Genomic DNA, 12,986 nt, shown 5'->3' with positions numbered 1-12,986 from the left:
TGCACCATCACAGGCATGTAGACACACATTCCCCACGCAGTCATGACTCCCACACAAATCTCCCCACCACTCCCACACACACACACACACACACATTCCCTCAGCTATAATCATATCTGGTGATAAGACCAGCTTCCCCCAGCGGTTACTGGTTCTCCAGGCACCGACCACAGTGTCTTACAATGGTCCTGTATTCTAAGCCTGCGCTGATTACACACACAAGGAGCTGCATTACACACTGCTAATTCAATTTCCTCCCCTCTGGGTCAACCTTTGTGTGAGTTTATGTGTGTATGTGAGTCCATAAGGAGGAACTGATTAAGAACCTGATGAAGAGACCAAGATCCAAACTGTGTGTGCGTGTTCTTCATTCACTTATTGCAATTTTGCATTTCAAACAATACACTTTAAGCTGTTCTGTGCTGGAAAAATATATCCCAGTTCACTGGGATCCTAAAGCACTCACAGATTGCTGCTCACTGTTTCCATGTGCTGTAATAAGATGGCCCAGTCGCCACAGCAAATATTTAACGGAGTCAGGTAAGTCTTGTTCTAAAAGCAACAAGTGATACTGTGTTATATAGAAGTACTTAACTAAAGTACATGCTTTTTTTTGGAACCAGTTGGATCCCTTGCTGCCATAATGTGGACATTTTTACCTTTTTTCCAGTAGTGCAATAACACAGAAAAAGAAATCAGATGTAGAATAGCACATCACAAGAAAAAGCTATCGAAATCATTCACTTCATACCTCCAAAATTAAAGATACATCCAAGTGAAAAAGAAAGTTTTCACAGTCCTTAGAAAAATTAAGCACATCCTAATTTACACAGTAAGTACACACAAAGTGTAAGCAGCACCTCTGTAAAAGCAGAGGTTTCATCAGTTTGCTGCTCTGGAGCATTTAGGGGTATGTTACAGGGAGTGGACGTAACTGCAAATATCCCCCAAGGTCAGACTGTGCCATGCTCAGGCAAAATGCAAAAAACCGCCTAAAGATACATTAAAGACCTCAGTTAGCATGTCAAATGAGGCCAGAGTGGAGATGTTTGGCTTTAATGCACAGTCCCAAATTTAGTGAAAAGCAAACACAGCACATCAGCAAAAACACTTCATCCCAACTGTCACGTACGGTGATGAAGTGGTGATGATCCAGGCTTGTTTTGCAGCCACAGGACTAGGGCAAGGGCACCTGACCATGAACTTGTCCAGGTCAAGTATTCTGGTGTGAAACGTGAGGTCTGACAGCTAAAGCTTGGCCTAAACTGGGTCATTCATCACCTATGGTGAGATTTGTAATGTTTTAGCTCATGCTCACCCTGGCTGCTGTATTACACTTAATATTCTAGACCTAAATAAACCTTTAGTTTCTGACTTTGGCTCTCCGTATCTGTACCTCAACCTCCTCTCCTCGTCCTCTTTCTCACATTAAAACAGGGGTTTATCAGTAGGTGACATCACAGTGGCTATGTCTGTCTTCTTTATACAGTCAGTGTCACCAATTTTGGTTAAGAACTGGATCTTCATTATCAAAGTAATCCAAGCTGTGCAATACAGTAACACTGCAAGTTAGTAATTCTTTCAGATGATGCTCAGTGAGGGGAAGCATTGTCAGCTGCAGATTCTGTATTTAGCAGTATTGTATTTGTATGTATTTAAACCACACCACAGTACATTACAGGTTGGATTGCAGAGCTGTGTGCAAGATTCTGACATCTATATTTGCTGCTTGTTTATTGCAAGCTCTGTGACAAACTAAATGAAAAGTATAAAATAGCCACAAACTAAGGAGCGGGCAACCGTATTTATGTATTTACATCCACACTTCTAATTTATACCTTTACAGTCCAGCTGTAAGAGCACTAAACACTAATTAAAGCTCTGCGGAGGTCTCTATTACAGCCTCCACAGAAAATGCTACAATGAGTCAAAATCACTAAAATGAGGGTGGAGATGCAGAATGCAGAGCTATATCAGCCGTTGGTCTGACTTTTTCATGAAAGCCTCAAATGCTCTTTGGCCTTTTGTGTTCCCCTCCCAGGTTTTTATTTTTTTATTATTTTATATTTTAAACCTGGGATAGGGGCCCAAAATAGGTTGCAGGCTTCCCAGCAGAACACAAGCTAGCAACATGTAATCCTGGGTCCCACAGTAAGACGGGGGATATGAGATTTTAATAAAAAATCCTTACTTTAATTTGAAGCGAGTGGTCAGATCTGTTGGGCTCCTCCAATGATTCTGTGTAATGCAGCCTGATGAGGCGGCTGGCTTGCTGCAGGTTGTTTATGAGACTCGCTCAAAACATCTGAGTCCCATTTTGGCCAAATAAAACAATGCTGTGCTTCACTGTCAAATGCATGGCAAACATAAGGGTGTGAGTGTGTGTGCATGTGCGTGACTAGGACTGTGTGTGTGTGTCCAAAAGCAGAGAATATGGTTGTCATTAAAATGACTGAATATGAGGGCGAGGTCCCTTTGGAGGGGTGGGTAGCTGCACATCTGGAGCATAGACACACACATATGCACAAACCTGGGATTTTAGCTGATGTTACTTTCCAGCGCCTCACGCCGATGTTGCCTCATCTACCTTTGACTACATTTCTCCTGGGAATCAAACCAGCGTCCTCTCTAACTTCTTTCTGAAACCTCAGACAAACAACTCTTTGTTCTAACCACAGACTTAACAATTACAAAAGCGCACACACTCAGACCGTCACACACCTTTTCAGTCATTGTCTGACTAAACTCCTGTTCACACTCTGCCTTTCGCTCACACGCGCGTGGAAAGAAAGAAGTCTTCAGATGTGGGTGTGATGCTAGTACACAGTGATTAGTGACCAAGCACACTGTGTTGTATGTTTTCAGCTCCCCTCCTCTGTTTTGGTTACCAGCCTGGTCTGCTAAGCCTCACTAAGCAGTTCTGGTGTGCAGAGAAGAAACACAAGGCCTGAACATATCATATACAGTGAACTTGCTTGTGACTCGGAGCATTGTCCTCACTCCATATTGTCAGTCTTCATACAGTAAATTTCCAGTCTAAATAAGCTGCTGTTCAGCATACAAAAGAACAAAGACATTACAGAAACAAAAATCATATGCAGTAAGCTCTTTGAGCTCATGCTTAGTAGGTATTAAGCAAGATATTCATGAGCAGCCCATATCGACTGGCAGTTGATCGTATGGTGCTGCAACTCCTGGAGAAAACTGTACTCTCTCAAACGCTGCTAAAAATATTCTGGGAAAGAGAAATCAGATCTGGTGAAAACTGGGACGAGAGAGACAAAATGAGCTGAGGTCAGGGCCTAATTTCGACATAAATGTATTAAATGAGAGCATATGGAAGCCTCAAGTTCAACATGTTGTCTGCTATTCATTCGTACCTTGGAATTTGTTCTGTTCAGGAAATACAGGTTTGCATATAAAATAAACAAAAAAAACCCCAATTACAATAAAACACTGATCAGTAAGTGTGTAGTGTGAATGACAGTAATTAACTCAAATAATTACCACTGTTGTTGCATGTACAGTGTGCAAAAGTCTTGAGAAACCCCCCATTCCTTTATACTTTGCAAGGAAAATAAGAAATAAGGGCAGGAGTTTATTAAAATATGGGCAAGCTTGAGTCAGTCAGAATTTGATGTGACCACTTTTACGTTTTCTTCTCTGGCACTGTTTTTGGAATCACATCTCACAGTAATTTGCATTAAGAACTGCAGTAGTTTTTGTTTGTGTACAGGTTGTGATCATCTGACCCGTGCTGCTGATGCTGCTAAGGTTTGCTGCTCCTTGTGGATTTACACAACTGAATTAAATAAAATGTAAGCAGATGCTTCATAAGCTACCTTTTCTGATTTCCATCCTCTGCACTGACAGTATACCGTCAATGCTGTCTTTATACTACACAACATATAGTTGGTATAAAGGTGGATGTCAGTGAATGAATCTTTGCATCATCAGCTTAAACTGAAATTTATCTCTGCTACACTTGATGTAACCCAACTAACCATGAACACCATAACCTCTCTCCACCAGTCCACACTCTCAAACACAAAGCCTTACTGTAAACTCACCATAGCACGACAAGCTAACATGTTTATCCTGCACTCAACTCCCAACAACATTCATGCAATTTTTTATAAACACTAAACGAGCAGAACTTCATATACAGATCAGATAACTGATTTCAAAATGAGGACATGCACCCCTGAGCAGTCCTTACCTTTAAATCTAGTCCTGTCTTTCTCACAGATGTCTCTATTTCTGAATGACGTTAGCTCCCTGGGAGCTACAGCAGCTGGACCTTTAACTAGCAGACACGCTGTGCAACAATCTGCACAGAAACAACTTCTGGACATCGGAACCAAAAAAGCTGCGCTAGATCATGCCAGCCCACTTTAACCTGTAAGTGCCATTATAAGTTGAATGTAAGGAGTAGAAAGTACAGATATTTGTGATATTTCTGTGTTGAAAATTCAACTCAAGTAATGAAGTATTTATAATTTGTTACTGTAGACATTCACTGTTGTACCACTGTCCTGACCTTCTCCTTGGACACTCAGGGTGATTTGCATTTCACATTTTGGATTCATCATTGGATTAATCACCCAGTTCTTGTGTAACTTGGTATACCTCACTCTTTTCTCCCTGCATACCTTCTTAAGAATGGTTTCTTAACAGTTATCCCTCCACTGAGGCCATTTCTGATGAGCCTTAAACAAAGAGTAGATGGAGCAACTAGTCCCAGATGCATCTCTCAGGCCTTTGCTGGATTTTTTTCTCCTATTTCTTAACAACATATTTTTCGGCCTTCCACGTCTGCTTTTTAATTTCTTAAAGTTTTTAGCTATTAGTTCTCACCAAGGAATCGCAAAGAACAAGGTATCACCTTATTGATGCAAAAATAGTCTTATATAGTGCTGAATATATCATTATGTTAATTGCATATGCTCTTTGTGTTTGTTTCAGTGCTGTGTTGGCCTTTTTTGCGTTTTGCCTTTAAAAGATAAAAATGATAACTTAGAGACTAATTTTATGACTATTAGATGGATGCACATGAAACAGACAAAGCTTGCTGAAAGGCAGAGACCAATTTATTAGTTTAGAAATTGGTGGAGACCAGTTTCAAAACTAAAAGTAGGTGAACACGGTGTGTTAGCATGCCACTATCATCTTAAAACCTTGCCGTATGGCCCTAAAATGGATTTTAAAAAGAATCTGTTTAATCACCTGCAAGGACAATAAAGCATCCCGTTGCTGCTCAGTATTCCCGCTACTGCTGTTATTTGGAGCATCTGTGACTCTGGCTGTTATTAAGTGAAAGGATAAGAGCTTCCTCTCAGAGCAACAGCAATGAAACCCAGATGTAAACAACGTGGCTCAGTCCCATATACCTAGAAATGAAGATTTTTACAACATCTTTACAGGTATTTACATCAGTTCAATCAAAATATATGCATAAGCAGAACTGTGATGGAAAAGTAATCCGTGTTTGTTTGGACAGGACAGCTATGAAGTTCAAACTGAAGAAAAAGACAAATGAGCTGCTGTGGTTATGGTAAAGATTAGGGAGCTAAAACAATACTGTTAAGGTTGGGATGCTTAATGCTGTGATGACAGAGTGATGTAATGATATGGATGACTAAGCTGCATATAAGTTTAAAAAAGTAAAAGGAAAGGAAAGGATGGGGTCCAGACCCCTGATCCCAGCAGCTGCTGTTGTTTTGTAGGTCAGCATTACATCAGTAGGTTTATGGAAAAGGCTGAGCATCACTTCTCTACTTGACCTACTTAAAGAATGTTAGTGTTAGATGACATACAATACTCCCCCGGCTTCCCAGCACTCACTCACTCACTTCCTATCCAATGCAAAGCGACACACGCTGTTTTGTCATCTTGTTTTATTAGCATTTGCTGAAAGACCACATAATTTAGGAAGCAGGACCTTCAAATGGTTTTGACTAACTGAAGTTCTGGAAGGAAAACTTTGGCTAGAGGGATTGTTTTGAATTTTCAAACCCTTTCTGATTAGTTTTACATTCGTGATTATTTTACTAATATTTTTTGCCAGCTGGGGCTTCGGTAAAGTATCTGCACAGTTCATTGAGGTTGTTATTAGCAAAGAATGAAATACAGTTTCTAGAACCTCATACATTCATTCATAAAAGTAACATTTCAGAAGTTTACTGTTTATTTTCGACAAAGCGCTATGCAGCCCATGCTTTTCACCTCTTATTCAAAGAGTGGCAGGGCTGTTGGAACCCCGGGTGTCAGAGCTCGTCGCGATCACGGTCAATTTAACATGCCAGCTGTCTTTTTGCAAAGAATTACGGTTTTAACATCTTATAAAAAACAGTGACAAACCCCAAAGAGTCTGAATAGTTTGAACTCAAATGCATTTTGCAAGAATTTATAGGTCTGGTTGAATTTATAGCATCCATATGTTGGGGGATTTTACAGTGAATGGATGTGGTGAGGGTGTGTGTGTGTCATGCAGAGGTTAAGTGGTATGGTTCTGGCCTCTCACGCAGCAGCTTTCCAACATGGGTCATGTCTTTTTCTTCACCTTAAACCACATTGGGCATACACACACACACACAGATCCTCAGTTCTGAACATATATGAGATCATGAAGAATGTAGAATGTAGAGCTGGCCTGAGAGTAAATGTTGGCAGTATGAGTTATGAATCAAAGGATGTAATGGTAATGGCTGGTATTTGTATAGCGTTTTTCTAGTCCCTAAGGACCCCAAAGCGCTTTACACATTCAGTCATTCACACACACATTCACACACTGGTGATGGCAAGCTACATTGTAGCCACAGCTGCCCTGGGGCGCACTGACAGAGGCAAGGCTGCCGGACACTGGCGCCACCGGGCCCTCTGACCACCACTAGTACGGGTGAAGTGTCTTGCCCAAGGACACAACAACCGAGACTGTCCGAGCCGGGGCTTGAACCAGCAACCTTCCAATTACAAGACGAACTGCCAACTCTTGAGCCACAATCGCCCCGTCCAAATTTGTGTCCAAATTACACATGTGTGCTGTCACTGTGGCAACAAAGCTGCCATGCACTTGTTCATACACTTCTAATTAGCTGTATCCAGCATTTAATTTCCTGATGACATGCTATCAATCTGTCAATCCTTTCCGTGTCCGGGCCGGGTGAGGTTTCCCGTGTTCATGATGAAAGATTTGTCTCTCAGGAAACTTTGTTAGTATTCACAAATCCAGATTGAAATGTGCCACATAAAACGGCCAGCACAAGGACAGAGTGTATTCAGCCCAAACTGGAGGAGATTCAGAGCTCTCCATGAACATCTGCTAAGAAGAGACTAATAAATGCCTATATGCTTTTATATGTTGGGGTACTAAAAATCTAAGGAACCCAGAATAAGCTATTGATGAAGTGCTTTAGTGGAGTGCTATACTGGAGTGCCCACTCAGGGTCAGGGACGAGTTCCTGCCCCAAGTTGAAGAATTTAAGTATCTCGGGGTCTTGTTCATGAGTGATGGGAGAAGGGAGCGGGAGATCAACAGACGGATTGGTGCTGCAGTGATGCGGAAGCTGTGCCGGTCTGTTGTGGTGAAGAGAGAGCTGAGTTTAAAAGCGAAGCTCTCAATTTACCGGTCAATCTACGTCCCTACCCTCACCTATGGTCATGAGCTGTGGGTAGTGACAGAACGAACAAGATACAAGCGAATACAAGTGCAAGGGTGGCTGGCCTCTCCCTTAGAGATAGGGTGAGAAGTTCGGCCAGCTGGGAGGGGCTCAGAGTAGAGCTGCTCATCCTCCACATCAAAAGGAGAGAGTTGAGGTGGTTCGGGCATCTGATGAGGATGCCTCCTGGGTGAGGTGATCTAGGCATGTTCCACCGGGAGGAGGCCCCGGGGCAGACCTAGGACACACTGGAGAGATTATATCTCTCGGCTGCCCTGGGAACGCCTGGGTGTTTCCCCGGACAAGCTGGAGGAGGTGGCTGGGGAGAGGGAGATCTGCTTGGGCTGCTGCCCCTGCGATCCGGCCCCGGATAAGCGGAAGAACATGGATGGATGTAGTGCTTTACCAAAAAAATAAGCTTTTTAGACAATGAAAAGTGAGCAGTGACAACAAGTGAAAAGAATAAAACGAGAGGTATTAGGCTACTACTTCTCAAAAAAAAAAAAAAACACTTTGAAAGCACATCGTATGTCAGTGAATAAAGAAATCATGCTGGATATCTATACTGATATGGACTAGGCAATGTGTTATGAACGGATGAAAGGATGCTACATGGTTTAATGAAAATGAAAGGGCTGAAGTGAAAAAATGATGCAGCAGGCTAGTCCATTTCACTGCAGCAACTAAAAATGGTACTCATTAGCTTGCATAGCCCCCACGTGTTTGTGTGCATGCCTGACAACATCAGGGTATGCTCCTAATCATAATGTTCGGGGCGATCTTCTCCCAGATGAGCTCCTGGACAGTTTGAGGTGCAACCTGACGATGTCAGGTGGACTGAAACATGATGTCCCAGAGGTGTTCTGCTGGATGTAGGTCAGTCAATGGTATCAATCCTTTATCTTTCAGGAACTGCGAGCATACTCTTTCCAAATGAGGCTGGGTACTGATGTGCCATCGTGGAGGAGATGAACTACCTGTGTGACCTCTGTACAGCTGAGGCATCAGCTCCTGCAACCAGTAGTCACACTGAACACGGCAAAATGCAAAGCTGGTGAAAAAACAGTGAGAAAAGATAAGGAGGGATAAAATGTCAGTGTCTTCCAACTGTAACATCATTTCTGTTTTGATGACAGGGTCTTTGTTGCCCCTCCAGTGCACCTGTTGTTAAGTTTATTAAGGTGTTAATGTATGCTAAAGCATTTTGATACAGTGTTTTATGACAGAATTAGGATAATTCAGACTTATGAGTAGTTTTTGGGACGTGCCTAGCTAAGTAGAGTAAACTGAAAGTGAAGTATAGCTACCATTAGCTTTGTAAAAGCTAACTAGATACAGGGTGCTTGTATAGTTCTTTGGCAACATCAGATCTAACGTTTTTAGGAAGGTCATAGAATTTTGTTAGCAGTTAAGTTGCATGTGATAGGCTAACCTTTTAAAACAGTGCAGTCCATTCTTTGCAGTCTTCCAAATGTGAGCCAGCTAGAATGAAGAAATTGTGATCAGCTGATTAAAGAACAGAATGAATCTCATCGTTAAGAGTCCACAGTCTGCGTCAACAGCTATATTTCAGTGTATTTAACAGCTTGTTGTTATGGCCTAAAGTGAATATAAATAAACCCTAGTTTTATCCAAACATCAGTGTGTACATGATGCTGCCAGAGATGTATACAAGCTTCACAGAGGCTGTGTAGATAGTTCATTCTGTCCACCTCATTAAAACTGTTTATAACAGACACTGAGAGATGAAGCATACTCAAAATTACTGAATCAACATTAAAATTGATACCTTCAAAATCCTCATTAACAATGGCTGTGGAAGCCTTTCTAAAATAACAGGAAGCTCTTTTTTTGCAAAATCACAAGTATAAATAAAATGGCACATGGTCACCATAATGTCAACAATTACCAATTTAGGACAACTAACAGCTGTGTTACCCTGAGTATTCATAAACCACAGTTGCAAGCAGCTGCACACGGACAGGCTGATGTGTGTTTGTGTATTTTTAGACGCAGCGCAAGATCATGTGTGCAATGGACATCTGGGTATGACGTGAACATTTGATTAAGCCCATTAAAGTGACACATGGCTATAATTTGTGTTTACACTGGCAACACCTGTGTGGGTGTGGGTGATTTTAACTGGGACCCAAAATTATGAAGTGATATTTTGAGGCTCACAACCTTTTTTTTTTTAAATAGTTTTTGCCACCACGGAACAGTTTAGGATGGTAGTTAAAAATTTTTCCCAGATGGATTTTAAATAGATTTTGATGTTGATTGTGGTTTCAGAGTGTGTAACACTCAAAAGCTGAGGAAGGATTTATTTATTTCCAGATGAGTGGCCCATGAACATCTGTTCATTAGCATTATAACCTCCGTAAGGTTCAAATACTTAAAGTGACAGATGCAAAACCCCATGACATAACCTGTCATAACCTTATAAAAGTGCATTTACAGATTATATCATGTAATCTGTACATCTATTATTTGAATATTATCCATCAGATATTTGTTCACATGCTCAGCACCTGTCCACGCTGTGACTGGATTTAAATTTGCTGGATAAATTGCCAAGAGAGTGCACAAAAGGAGTTGCAGACCTGCATTCATTGCTAAATGTCAAAAGAGTGGCAACATATGTGACTGTTTGCAGATTTGCTGTCCAAGACCCTCTATTGGACGGCTATGTTTCTGCCAAAAAGGAAGTAGGTAGAGGTAGGATAAGGAGTAAGAAAGCCCACTTTTGAAAGATGAGCATTTCAAACTAAAGTACAAACTGCATTCACCTCAGAAACAGCTGCATTGTACAGCTAACATAAGTTAAGCTCTTTGCTAGCATCTGAACAGACAGCATGCTAACACAAAGCTAGCCAAGAACTCAAAATGATAATGAAGTTAAGTGAATGCAGACCGAGATCGTTTTGAAGCCTCTTTGCGCTGGTTTTCATCTTCATCTTCGTGTTGTCGATTTCGTGTTGTAACTTAAAAGCTTAAAGAAAGATCACATGTGTGTCCTCATTAGGATATGTATTTGTGTTGATGTGTAAAACAGTAGCCTACGGTTTATGTGTAATGCATTACTGTTTTTGAGTAATGAACACGTGAAGATCACACTGAAGATTAGTCATAGAGGAATGGGTCACATTTGCTCTTTTCTTATTTGCATACATTTTTATTTTTACTCAGTAGCAAAAAAACCACGTCTTTCAAAGTTTGAACGATCTTTGGTTTTTGGTAAGAATCCACCCTCTAACAAAAATAACTGCAACATCGAAGATCTTCTTGGTTACTACAGTGAAAGTTCTTACTCATCACACTGCCACAAAAGTATTGGCATTATGCAACGGCTGATGTTGTATTTTGTTGTTTCCTTGTTTATCAATGTAATTGCAAGGGAGGCATCAGAGAGAACAGAGTCGCTCGTTCAGCCGTATAACACCTGTGAGACACACTGTAGCGGTTCCTATGTTCAGATGCATTTACATTTATACTTGGCATGGGGTTTCCTTTGTCTAGATAAGTTATTCAAACACAAAAAGTTTGTGATAAAATGTGTAAATGAGATCTGAGTGACCATTGAGGGGACAATTGCAGTTGATATACTTATAATAATATATAGTAATAAAACCATATATGTACTTTCACATTTCAGAACACTGTGTAGTGAGTTTGAATAATATTAGAAATAATTCTAATACATTAGAGTTACAGTCAATCCCACTCCCACTGCCCACAATCCTGTCTCTTTTCTAAACACTTCTCTCGAGCTTGATGGAAAAGTCAAGACAAACGAAATGTGACTGTGAAGTCAAAGAAGACAAAAAGAAAACAAAAATCTGCTCAGAAAATTTGACTGCTCATGCACTAGGCTACATAATTATGCCGCGGCAGGTGTTCTTGATGTGGCTCGAGAGCGGTGAACCTAAAAGCACCGCTCAGATACTTCACCCTGTGCACACTGCAGTGTTTTATGCAGGTCATAAAGACGGTAACCTGGTGAGAAATGTGACTTCATTACCAACATCGGAATTACCGGTCACAAACCAACTCTCATGCTCATTGCTCATCCTGCCATTTAATATGATTTTATGAAAGCAATTGTTACATGTATGAAAAATAAATAAGCAAGTGTTAGGTTTAGAAATCTTCCACCATATGCTTACAAGTCATCCAAGTTTCAGTAAAACCTAGACACTGTACGCTATTCAAACACTACAATGCTGTGTTATGTTGAATGCAAACACTCTGATCTGTTTATAAGTGTATGCTTATAATAACTTAGAAATCTCTACAGAACTTGCTGAACAAATGCTGGCGTGGTTGTGCTTGGGTCTTGTTTACTCGATACAGGCTGTGAATGTTAAATGCTGCTCGTGTGAGGAGTTTTGGGACGGCACGATCTCCTGTTGTTCATAGAACGATGCTCCTGTGTTTGTCCAGACTAAAGGAGGAAGAAGGAAGCCCCAACGAGTATTTAAAGCATTCAGAGAATTTGATGGACTCCCACACTCAAAAAAATCTGTTGTTGGATGAACACAATTTAATCATGGCACCTTTTTCCACGTGATTTAACCAAGTACAATAACCCATTTTTGACCATGTCAAACCAACACATTTGGCATTTGGTGGTTTAATGTACTCAGATTATGTTGGATCAACATATTATACTTGCATTGACTTGAAGTGATTTATTTAAGTATGTAGAGTGAAATTTGTTTTAATTCATTCTACACAAGTTAATACAAATAGAGCAGAATAAAAACTTTAGGAAAATGCAATGAAATCTTGTTGTTTGAACAACTACTTTGTTAATCAAGGCAATTACTGCTAGTCATGCTTAATGAACCAATATGGGGCTTGATGATTTTGGTTGAGACAAACAACCATTTGCACTTACATTCATGGGTAATTTAGAAACACCAATTAACCCAACTCTAATTACACACTGCAAACCAGCCAGATTGTGGATTTGAACCCAGGCCCTTCTTGCTGTGAGGCAACAGCACTAACCATCACACCATCAAGCTGTCAATCCAGGCTTACCAAAAGTAGGAAAGCTATGATTACAAGGCTTGATGCAGAATTTTCTGTACGTTTTTGTCCTTGACAGGTTAAATCACAATAAATAGCGTTAGCATACACGTGGTGTGGGTGTAGTTGTCTGCCTCTTAAAACTCCAGTGATTTTCCTGCAGTTTGACATCTAATGTGATCTTGCGAATTTTGTGAGTCCAGGCAACTAACCACTCTTACTAGATTGTATCATGTCATCTCAACAAGAACAAATTACGTTTCTGAATTTCATGCAGATGCTACATGATTTAAT

Source organism: Neolamprologus brichardi, chromosome 20 (genome assembly GCF_056152115.1).
Source record: "Neolamprologus brichardi isolate AB-2024 chromosome 20, ASM5615211v1, whole genome shotgun sequence".
In the NCBI taxonomy this organism is placed as follows: Eukaryota; Metazoa; Chordata; class Actinopteri; order Cichliformes; family Cichlidae; genus Neolamprologus; species Neolamprologus brichardi.
The sequence above is the reverse complement of the archived record's forward strand: the minus strand, read 5'-3'. Positions refer to the sequence as shown.